This window comes from Cygnus atratus, chromosome 3 (genome assembly GCF_013377495.2).
Source record: "Cygnus atratus isolate AKBS03 ecotype Queensland, Australia chromosome 3, CAtr_DNAZoo_HiC_assembly, whole genome shotgun sequence".
Classification (NCBI taxonomy): domain Eukaryota; kingdom Metazoa; phylum Chordata; class Aves; order Anseriformes; family Anatidae; genus Cygnus; species Cygnus atratus.
The window spans coordinates 4,079,609-4,092,211 of record NC_066364.1 but is presented as its reverse complement, the minus strand read 5'-3'; the positions used below and the strand labels follow the sequence as shown (position 1 = coordinate 4,092,211).

General features: G+C 41.1%; 1 protein-coding gene across 1 annotated transcript in view; it reads right to left on the bottom strand.

Annotated features, from left to right (window-relative positions):
• The window catches only part of PKHD1 (PKHD1 ciliary IPT domain containing fibrocystin/polyductin), a 254,443-nt gene that overhangs the window by 29,351 nt on the left and 212,489 nt on the right, over positions 1-12,603 (bottom strand). The window lies entirely within an intron of this gene.

Genomic DNA, 12,603 nt, shown 5'->3' with positions numbered 1-12,603 from the left:
AAAAAAAAAAAAGGCATTCCCCTTACTATGGAAACATTGCAAATGGGAAAGCCACTGCTAGAAGATAATGTCAGGCTCCTGGAAAAGAGGAACTATGAGAAACCTGCCGGGTCCTGCTTATTGTTACATCTCAATGCCTGAATCCTGTGGACGTTTAGCTACGATTTATTTCAAGGTGATTCCTCGTGTGCAGACTGCTGCTCTGATCTATGAGCATTTCCCAGGGTGAGCTCTCACTCTGAACATCACAGAGGAAAGTGATGGAATAACATAAATATCACACTCGGCTCAGGAAGGAGGTCCAAGTGAGACAGCATCTATACAAAAAAAAAAATAATTTTAGACAGTGGTTTATTGTTTTCTATTCCTTTTTCTCACTTTTTTGGCTTTGTCTTTCTCTTTTTAGCTGTACCAGCACGAGTGTTTTGTTAGGAGGATGTGCTGTGAGAAAAGGGAGGGGAGCAGCAGCATCATGGAGAGACTGCCCTTGGATACTGGGTATTGCCCCGGAGCGCAGGGAGGACACGCCGAGCAGCCCGCAGCCAGCCCACAAAGGCTGACAGATCTCGTTTACTCTCCCGGAAACATTCAAATCACTCCCCATCTCCCCCCAGTGCCATTGCTCCTGCCTACAGATGGATTTTGTTAATGTTTTGTGATTTCCCAGGACTTCCCTTCGCCTCTCTGAGCAGGTTCGCTCGGCTCCCTGCGTGCCTGCCCATGCACGCGCACGCAGCGCTGCTCGTCTCCTTCCGAACGGCCTTATCTGCCACTCACAATTTCTGCAGCCTGCAATTTCGATCACTTTTAAATGAAACCCATGCTGGCCTTGGTAATCATAATGTCATTTACAATTTACCACAAAACACGTTTATTCAGTTAGTAGCACATCGGAGAAAGAGAACTCCATATGAACTCGCCGCTGAAGCCCTAATCTGATTATTTCCTCATGAAAATCCAAGCAGGGGTGCTTGTAAGAGGGGCCTGAGAGGAGAAGGAAAAAGTGTGGCCTGGCCACAGCTGACTCTCATAATCGATGCGAATAGATAAGCGACGCAGCGTGTCAGGGCCAGCAGCTAATCTGCCCTGGGGCTTTGCTCTAAAAAAGGCCAGAGTGGACAGGACTTAATAAATACTGAGTGACCACTGAATATTGAGCTGACATGTGCTATTTACATTGGCGATGAGCAATAACAGTGATAAATTCCAGAAGCCTCCCCATGTCCATAAATGGGGTGAAATTCGATTAAACAGGGTTATATTTGTGCGTGCACGTGTGTTTGCACACGTGTGAGAGGAAAAAAAAATGAGGGGGGAAATGAAAGAGAAACCAGGTGTGTGTGAGTCAATGTGAGACCCTATAAATGGGTGGGAAAGATGGAGAAATGTCATGTGTCCCTCTTGGTGCATGCAAGAGGGAGAAATAGGAGATGGAAAGTGTCCGTGCCCACCCTCCCCAGCTATTTCCTCAGCCTCAGACAGCAGGCTGTGCTTTCTGCAGATTCCCTTGCCGTCGAGTTTGCTATTTAATTATATACATCCACATGCACGCACACACCGCCACACACAAACGCATATATCTATATGAGGTTTGAGCGCTCAGGTTGCTTCTAGGGCTCCTGACAAATATTAACTTTGTGTCAATATTTGTCCTTCCTGTCGTGAAATGAGGATTTTCCACCTCATTTCACATTTGAAAAGAAAAATGCGCCGAGGGGGTCCTCTTTGCTTAGGAAAAAAAAAAAAAGAAAAGAAAAAAAAAAGAAACACCAACAACAACATCTCATATCCTTTATTTAGAAAAATGGAGCAGGAGGGAAGGAGGGAAGAGTATTTTTAAAATAGATGTTTTGACTTAAAGGCACATAGAGTCCTTTGCAAGTCTCCTGCCTTTTCCCTAGTTCCCCAATGCCAAATAAATAAAATAAAATAAAATAAATTCTACATTTAAAATTGAATGAAATACATCAACATTAATGATTTTCCCCTTCAGGTTAACACCACCATTTCCTTCAATAATTTTTACCCATTTCGTGATAGATTTCACAATTCACGGTACAAGGAAAAATATAGTCGTTTTTTGACAAAAACAAAAGGCAACGTCAGGTTTTTATCAAAATAAAATAAATCTCCCGCAATTTTCTTTCCATCTGACTGGATTTGCCCGTCAGTTATTTCTAATTTAACAACAATTATAGTTACAAAAATATAAAAGCGTGTAGGGGAGCAAGGGGGAGGGGAGAGATAAATGGGACACTGTTTAGAAATTGCGATTCATTGGCCTTGGGCTGGCCAGCACATATCTTTGCTGAGGGGGAAATATTCATCAGCATTAACTGTTCCTTTTGACCTGCTGACATTCAAATGTGAAATAAAAAAAAAAAAAAAAAAAAGACCTGGCAATAGGACTTTGGAAATGTAGCAGTCCGCAAAGCTAAATTATTCTGAGGTCAGTCATTTTTGCTATGCAAAAGGTTTTCTACATTTCTTGGGTTCAGATGTTCCCTGTAAATAATTCTGGACCCAATTCTCCTATCTAATCCCCAGCACAGGGTCCTCATGCCTACGCACTCGTTATTTGAAAGCCATGGCTCTGCAGTCATTCGTCTTGTGAATCCTCATGTGCAGAAGTGCAAGCAAGCCTGTCAACTTCAGCAGATGTTGAGACAATGCATCCCCCATCATTTTAAAAAATACCACTGACTACAAATTAGGAATATCTTGCAATTGAATGTACCAGAGCCCACATGGGGGATAAATATGCAGATATGCAATGCCAAATAACGTTTTTTGCACAACGCATGTGTTGGGAACACATGCATAGCAATGTATGGAGGTGAGTGTGATTGCTCTTGTATTTGTGTGAGCACGTGTGTGAGACACATGCACATAAATACACAGCCATGCCAGGGACTGTATGCATAACAATTGAGTGGTTGCTTTAGGCTGCTAATTCTTTCTCCTAAGGAAAATTATTTATGAAGGAAATGAGTCTCATAACACTGTATGTTTTTATGCTCTGCTGTTTATCACTCCTCCATAAAACCTTTGAACCCTCTGGCCAACTGTGGTCATGTCTAGGGACTCAAAGACACTATGTTCCTACAAGTTCTGTTAAAGTGGGTGCCCAGGCGGGGAGAAGATAGATATTAGTGCTCCCACTAAAAAGGCTGTAGTGTAAGCTCACCAATATGCACCACAGGATCTGCATTGGCCCTTCCCATACAAATCGATATAAAAACAGGTGCAGTACATGAAATATTTGCTCTTGCACTCACTGTCTGCATACATGGCCACACACATTGCTAGTATTTATTCACTATGAAATTCAGTATTATTTGCATCTTTCACATGCTTATATATTTATTGTGCTAGCATTAACCCTTCAGAGCTCCCCCATGCTTAAGAGGTAAGGCATATAGGTCATAGATAATAGTATATCTTTCCAAGTGACAAAAAAAAAAAAAATCACAATTTTATCCAGTTACATAAGGTATAGTAATAAGTCATTCTTGGCCTTGAAAACTAAGTACACAAGTTTTCACAGAAGACTCTAGAGGCACATCTAGGCCAGGATGCTCTCCAAAGTGGTCAAAAGGAGGTGTGTAGAGAGTGTATGAGTACAGGATATGCATACAGCAATGTTCCCCCAAACTGTTCCCCAAGCATTCGGTGATTTACAGCTCTGGAAGCTTTTGAGTCAAAGAGAACAGCTTCAGTCTTTGTATTCGAAATAAAATATCAAACCTGTCTCACAAAACAGCCAAAAGCTTGGGAGGATAACCCAGCCAGGGGCATACATCTTCAGCTCTCTCAGATGAGGTGGTCGATAAATCTGAGATGCCCAAATAGACCTTCAAATAGCTTTTTAGACTGGCTCCTGACTTGTCCTAACTTCTAGAAAGCACCCAGGAATTGTTTTGGAATCTGCTGGGTCCAAACTGGGCTTGGAACTGTTCTCTTGGATGTAGCAGGAGTGAGTGGGAAGCTCCAGTGCCCATTCCCTAGAACTCCTTGACTCACGAGTAGACATCAAGCCTCTTCCTGCTATTGTCAGCACCGTCCCAGAGCAGCATCCAGTTAATAAAATCTCTTAGAAAGGCACAATTAAGAGAGGATTTTTGTCCTCATTATCATTATTGATTGGGGAACTTTAGTCATTTTAGCCATCCTAGCAACACTAAGTTCCCCATGATGTCTATTTAGGGAATAAATCCAACACGCAGACAAAAGAGGCATTACGTGGCATTATATTGTGCATGGAAAAAGAGAGGATTAAACAGCTGAATCACTCTGTCCTTCATGATTCTGTGCAATTTCAGAGAGTCCCCAAAAGCACTGCGAATTAAGCACCCTTAAATTATAACCCTGAACGAGGGAGAAAAGGATGTTGCAGAAGTCATTACCTTAAACCTTATTGTAACACAATCAAATGTGTGGCATGGGACTAGTGTGAGCAGGACAGACCGTGGGTGGCACTGAGAACACTCACAAGAGAGCATGGGTCTCTACAGCCTTCTCGAGGGCTTGAAGGATCCATCAATGCACAGTGAAAGGGTAGAAACTGGGCGGGGGTTGTACTAGCAAAATAAAACCCAGGGCCCTGGCTGGGGCTTTTTGATGGTCTCATGAAGCAAATAGAAAAATATGAAAAAGTATTCCCACAACCTCTCAAGTTCACTAACTGTCATTCAAAGAGCTGATAGCTGCATGTGGGAAGTATTCTGCCTCCCAGGAAAGACATTTAAAAGAGAAAAACGCAAACAGGACCATCCTTCTGTCCAAAATAATTCACCTTTGGTAAAACGTGTTGTTCTGCAAATATCATTTCATTTCTTGTGTTGCTACTAAAGTTTTTCCCCTTATGTTTCCCTTCAAGACACTTCTGTTTTCCTTTAGGTATATTTAAAGCCCAGAAGGATTTTTCTGTTCTGCCCAGCAATGCCACTGAGTGAAGCTTTAGACAAACCGCTCCGCGTGGCTCAGTGCTAAGGGGCAGCAAGCAGCAGAGCTTTTGCCAGCGCAGTCCTAACCTCCAGCTCTCTGGCCAAGGAATGATAAAACTGCCACCACCACCTGACAGCAGAACAGCAATTTCATCGGATGCCAGACCCCAAAAATGAATGTGGCTGTGCCATGCACCGCTCTGAGCTGTGGATATAATGAGTTTTGAATGGGAAGTCCCGGACACAATAAATCTGTGCCATATGTGACCATTTCCTGTGTCAGTTCCTTTCTCATAACCAGTGGAGGCTTCGCCCTCCCCCTCGCTTTCCCTTTCATGACCCCACACCAGGGCTCTGAAATCTTTCAGGGCTGCTTATGGGCCTCAGGCCTTTCCACAGCAGTTGCATAAATAAATGAGTTTGACAGCAAACATCGTAACAGTTAGCAGTAATGTGCGCTCCACACAAGTGCCTGCACTACTCGCTGGAGAAATGGGAGAGGAAAGAGGTCGTTTTGTTACTGCAAACAAAAGTATGTTCTCTGACAAGTGGTGAAAGAATTAGTCAAATAAACTTGAACTCTATTAAGACCGTTGCTGCCAGGTTTTGTTATGGACTGGAAGGTTCTCAGCTTCTTTTTTGCAGTTACTGCAAAGACAAATCATCCTTTTCTTCTGCAAAAATAAAGTTAAGGTATAAAATGAACTGCCTCAAAATAAATTTTGCAGGGAACTCCATTTTACTATTATTATTATCATTTCTTCCCAATGAGAACAGTTATTTGGTCCTGGGAACCGATTCTAAAAGAGACTGAATGATTTTCCATTAGAAATGAGCCAGAGAAAAACAACAAATACCTGTAGATACTGGAAGTATTCAGGTTAGAATTAAGGTTAAAATGACAATTACTATTTAAGACATAGGTGACGGAAAGGACAGAACAGAACTCAGTATTTGCCCTCACATTGTTTTCCTATTTTTTTGTTCATTAACAAATCAAACATTTTGATTAAATACCGAAATTATACTAATTTTTCAGCTTCTTCATCTGAGAAATTGTCATGTTTTTAGACTATATTTTTTTCTCTAAAACTATTTTATTGAAAAGCCTTTTTTTCCTCAGATATACTATTGAAATAAAAATATTACAAATATCCCAAGTTCAGTCCAGAAATGTTGCAGACATTTTAATTAGTACACTAAAGTAGAAGCTTCATAAAAATCATCAGGAAGTAAGGAAGGTTGTTTTCCCATGTCCAATGTGGAGAGAAAAACAACAACAAAAAATATTAATATCTTAAAAAGGGAAATTGGGAGATTTAGTTCAGAAATCTTAAAAAAACACGTTTCTGGCTAAACAAACAAACAAACAAACAAAAAGCCTTGAAATGGTTAGGATTCAGTCAAACTACTACAATTGGTGAGTTTTTATCAAGTTATATTAATTTCTTTCAGGAGCAGTGTAAATATAAATACTGTTGGATCAAATGGAGGAGTGAGATGACTTCTACCCATCCTGCCAAATGTTTCCAATATCTTTTTATCAGCAACCTTGTCTCTGCTTTCTTCTTTTTTTTCCTTTTTTTTTTTTTAATAAAGAAAAGCCATTATATAATATTATACCATGACACATTTATGAGAATGGACAGTAATGGGAGGCAAATATTTTAAGCCTTAGAAGTTGAAATGAATCTGAAAACATAGCACAGAATCTGAACACCTATGAAAACATCTGAAGAGCTAAAATTTGAGATACAAAGGCTAGAGTCATTATTAAAGCATGTGGAATGGGATTCATCATATTAATTTTATCTGCCTAAATGTTAAACATCTAGTTTAAGCTAATTGTCTAGTCTAGCTGCTCATCTAGACAATAATCATGAGAGAGAGAGAGACTTTTAGATGGTCATTAATTCCCTCTTTCCCTGGGATAGATTGCGTCACTTCTTGAGATACCCTCCTCTGCTTCTATATGGGAAACTTAGGTAGCTAGCTTCAACTGAAGGCCTGTCTTTTGGACAGCTGAAGTGAGGTGAAATGAATCTACCTCCTAGTGATACAGCTGAAGAAGCTTCCAGAATAGCAAGACTAACAGGTGTTGGTATTCACCAAGTATTTTAAAATAAGTGGGAAACTGTAGCTCTGTACACACCTCTAAAGTAACCTCTCCAGTTATGAACGAGGAGAAAGATGGAAAGAAGGAAGATGAAGCCACTACCATGTTAATCTAGAAAATAATAAAGCTCCACTATCCCTGAATGAGATCTTTAGCACAACAGGCTGCAAACACATTGTTGAGAAAGACCCTGAAAAAGAACAAACTCTACATATGTCTTTTGCTACAAGAGTTCATCCACTGGGTACAGATATCCGCACCTCTCAGTAGCCCTGGTTAACTTGGTGCAGGGTCACCCTGCAGACTACAGCTTGTTCTGCTCCTCATCAGCAGAGCTTGTGTAGGAAATGGAGTGAGGACTGAGAAAAAATGCCTCGGAAAGCACAGAAATAGAAAAAATACTGTAAAAGAGACATTCCAACAAATACGGTGAGAGCCTATAAAATTAATTCCTAACGTCTGGAATCAACATGAGGGCTGACCTGGAAGGAGTCTGGTTTCAAACACCACTTCCACGAAAATTGAATGAGTCTGTAGGCATAGTCCTAAAGCACCATGACTGCATTGAACCCCGGGAAAAAATAGGTCAGAAGAGATTTCTGGATATCATTTAGTTCAAATTCTCACTCAAAGCAAGGCTAACCACAAAGTTAGATCAGGCTTCAGAGGGCTTTATCACAAATCATAGTATATCTCCTTCTAGGCTTTTATATATTCACTAGGACAAATTTACCAGTTTGGAGGGTGTCCAGAGAAACCACCAGGGTTGAAAATGACTCAGACAAGGTCTGTGATCCTAATGAAGTTATCATACAACATAACACACATGCAAGATGGTTTGAAGAAGCTTTTGAGGCTTACTTTTGCAAATATCTGTTTTACTCCTGCGTGCTTGTTTTAGGCAGTCCAAGGCCTGTTCCCTGTCCCATCAAAGTCCTCTGGACAGCTCCAACAGAGAAACAATAGCTTCAGAGCTGGAGCAGATCTTGTACTTCACCAGATCGTGTTCTTCATCTTCAATATAAAAGTGAATGAACTCAGTCCTTACTGCATGGTGTGGTGCCCAGGTAAGCAGAAAAAGAATAACTACACTGGCTTGAAGTCCAGAGTGTCCTGCATTGACTGGTAGGTACCCCTTCTTTTGCATTTTATTCCAGACTTTCTAGTGACCTGCTTGAAATTTCAGACAGCCCTTGGAGTTATTTTGTCCAGGGAGTATATTTAAAACTCATTGTGCCTAATGTTGTTTTTCTACAATTGAGAAGTAATCAAGAAAGACGTGAAAATAAATAGACAAGTGAGAGGCAAAATGAAATATGAAGTGGCTAGAAAGGAGCCTGCTCTCTAATGTATTTTTTCAGCTTATTATTGTAAAAGCCCAGAGCAAAAGAATAGCTTTGAAGAGTCTTTCGTTAATAGTGGCAAGGTTGTCTTTTTATTTTTCTTAACTTTTTATTTATTAGCCATGCTGCACAGGGTACTTCCATAACTGATGGTTGGGTTTCGAGTTACAGGGACTTGTTTAGTCTGAAAACATCCCAGCCTGTGATGGGAAACTGCAAAGAGAAGTAATGGCCTGTTGTCTCGTGCTTGAAGGGACTAAAACTGAAGCCCATTTGTTCTCTACTTCTCCCTGTGATTTCTGGTGATTGAGCTTGCAAAGGTTTGGATGTCTCTGTTTGGATGGTTAAAGTGCATTCCCAGCAGGCCACTTCCTCAGGTGGTCTATCTGATGACAGCTTGATGCTTAGGCCAATATAAAACAGCTGAGGTTTTGACCCTGTCTGAGAATAAAATTATAAAGCTGCATTCCTACATGGGGCAAGGATTTCATCCCGCAGATTGCTGTAATAAAAAAGTTTTTGAGTGTTCTTAGCTGATGTTCAAGCTCTAAAATGTGACAGTCAATGACATTTTTGAGACTCTTAGCACTGGGATACTATGCATTTATTCATCATTGCCCTGAATGTGTGCTTAAGCATACAAATATTTCATTGCTACAAAATTTCATTCAATGCAGTCATGTGGGAACACACTAGCTGCACACAGAAAACCAGACAGGTGCATTAAGCACATTTGTTTCTTTGAGACTTTTTAGTGCTTTATCGCTGGTGAACAAAAGAGGTCTGAAGCAGAGTTAAGATAGGCAGAGCAATATCGGATTGCCCAAGGCTGCTTAGCTCAGGCATCCTGCTGGCATTTACAGGATGCTCTTCATGCATAATAGCCTATATTACCTAGCCTTTTATGACAAGAATTGCCAATATGGACAGTTTGGGGTCTGCTCTTTTTGGTATAACACCAGCATTACTAGACAGCAAGGTGAGATGAGCACTGGCATGATTTTTACTTATTTATTCTATGGCATCAACAGTATCAGAATAGTCTCCAATTTCTGGGCATACTAATCAATAAGCTTATCGGGCAGGCACCTGAAAGGGTTTTCTGCTCATTTGGGTCATCAGAGAGCACCTTTCTGCTCCCAGGGTGGCATTAAGAGCCAAGCCAATTTAAAGAGCCCATCTGGCAAGGGTTGCTCAGTTTTCATATGCCTCACCTGTCCCTGTTGCAGGGGACACCTGGCTGAAGCCTTGTAGGTCGTGCTTCTATCTTGTGAGCGTGCAAAGTCTCATTCCAGACAGACCACGCTAAGTGCAAAGACCAATCTAGGTGGGTAGAAAATGGGCTGGTTCAAACCAGTCCTAAATTTTTATCTCTGCCCTATTAAGACACCTGGACTATAACCACTCTTTTCTTCATGAAGACCTCCAGAACTCTCTTATGCACAATTTCCCTGGGGAAGAGCTTTCAGCAGAGAGGTGCATTTTCCAACCCAGGTCTTGCTAAACAGGGTGGCATATTATATCAAGAACATATGATTTTGCATTTTCTTGCAAGTTATGTTTCCATGAGGTCCAAGAACTGGGGTCTGTGACATGAATACCCAACCAGAAGGATGTGCTGTGGAAAAGACCCCCATGCTGCCAAGGACATTGAGGGAGGAGGATCATGGGGCAATCTTGATGCTTTTTTTTTTTTATCATTTTTGCTCTTGGTGGCTCACATGGCACAAGCGGTCAGACACAGAGGCCTCGGAAGTCGCGATCTGAATTTAATAAAGCTGTCTGAAAGGGGAGGGAGACAGGGAAAATAAGATCATGGAGATAATAAAGGCAGAGATAGGAAGAGAGGAAAAGAAAGAACATTAGACGTGACTGGTGATGGCTGTTCTCTTTCAGACTCAAGTGGCCAGAAGTGAAATATTTATTGAAGAGGTGGGACACCAATTCATTATGAAAAGAATAATAAAGAAAAATGAATATTTTATGATTAGAACATAAACTTCGATGCCCCTATAGTGAAGAAAGTCAAAAGGCAAGGATAATGGCAAGGCACAGCAGGGCAACTAACATAGCTGCATGATTTCATTAAAATTTGGCAGGTATTGGTGTGATTCTTTAAATTCAGTACAGGTACACCTATAGTCTGCAAGCAGAATTAAGTCAGTGGAAGTGGGAAGTGGAAAAATATCCACTTTCAATGTAACAATAAATTCCACAGATTAGTAACGTGAGAGGGTCAGCTTGCTTCACTATACCAGCAACCTCTCTCCCATTTCTGTTTGGGGAATAAAAGTTATCTGAAGGGTCAGACGGATACGGAGGAGGCTCATCTTATCTTCGCTGACATCAACAGCCAAATCCCCCACTTAGGGTTGTTTTTTCTTGTCTTTTCCATAAGATTTTTTTTGTTAGAAAAAACAAAAAGACACCAGAGGGAAAATAAATGCAGATACATTTTTAATGCATACATTTAATTTTTAGAACATGGTGGGCACTTCAGTGCTGGGTACTGGAACTGTGAGGGGGGATTTATCTAATCAGCCCTCTGTGGCCCCGCTTCATTGACATAACGTGGTCCTGCCAATTAAAGCACTCGAATCACAGCTCTGCATTTTCCTTCTCTTTCTTGCTAAAATTATTGATGTGCTTTGTACAATGTGTAATTGCCATTATTGTATATATGCCTAGAGCATGTGCATAGCTGAAATTGAAATAAATAAGCAAACAAAAATCATGCAATAGGAAGTCTCTGATGGTATGGTGGGGGGTGGGACCACGGCATCACAAGCTGAAAATGGGATTTGATACTGCTGTGACTGGGTTTGATAGAGTGAGATTTGATAAGGCTAGAATAAAAGGATGCTGTGATCCTCTGGTCTGACCCCTCTTTCTATATAGCACAGATCCCCAGCAAACAACCAGATTCAAAGCACCTCTTTTAGCTTCTTGGGTCTGAGCCTCTGCGTCCAGAGACTTTGAGGGAATGGTCCTGATTTACACCACCTGCAGATCTTGCCCACTATAACACATTCTCGTTTGCCCCCTCCCTTTCTCTCTTTTGCACACACACACAGTAGATTTGTTCTTTACATTTAATTTATGCAAGTGAGGCACAGAATACATTTCAGTAATGCTAATTAGATACGCACTAATTTCTTCTCTGTGAAATAGCAGTAAGTAATTAATCAGAATTTTGATCACAACTCAGTTGGCAATTCTAATTGCACTTGCCAGTTCCACAGCAAATATGGAATCATTATCTTTTTCGCCTAGTCCTCTCTTCCTAATCATCCAGGGTGCTAGAAGCAAAACATTTCCAAGAACTAGATACTGTCTCTATCAACTAGCAGCCTTAATACCTTTGGACTGAGGGTTAGTGGGTTCAGTCCACGGCTGTGTTTTTATTTCAAGCTTCGTTGTAATTTTAAAGTGAATAGCTAGTGGCAGGCCGGCTGCTTGCCTGAGGGTGGGGGGATTCTGCCTCATAAAATTATGAGAAAGGATGAAAGCAAGTGGCTCACGCCATTAAAAACCTTCTGGGAGAGCACAAGAGACACCTGACCTTTGCACAAGTGTCCAGCAGGCATCTAAGGGACATATGGATGTTGATCTGTATCACCAGAGCCTGTGCCACATCTGCGAGGCACCACAACTACATTTTAACTCCAGGTGGTCATCGAAGTACAGAACAGGATGCTCAGGGGAGATTGGTACCCCACGTTTAATGGTAACAGTGTTTACATGATTGTTTAGTGATTGTTTTGCTGATTGGTGCAAATCAATACTGCTGGACTGGAACAAAAATGATTTAAGATTGTTTCCCTAAAAGTATTATGGCTGGGGGTCCATGGAGACAGGACACCTCTTTGCTAGGCTCCAAAAATGCTGACACTGAGAATGTCCTCAGATGGCTTAGAGGTAAAAGAGAGCAGAAAGAGAAAAGAAGCTTTACCATTTTGGAACTGAGACTCACAGGGAAACGACGGTGTACCTACACCAGCACAGGTCCAACTCTCAAATGTAGCCTGCACTTTTATCTTCTCCCACTGCTTGGAGGAAAGGTTTCTTAGGACCTGGTGGCAACAGTCTGGTTTAATAGTAACACTCTTCATTTAACTCAGTTCCAGATGTCTCATATTTCCCCAGTAATCCCAAAACACTCAAAGTAAATTTGGGAATAAACACCCCCAAAAAATGA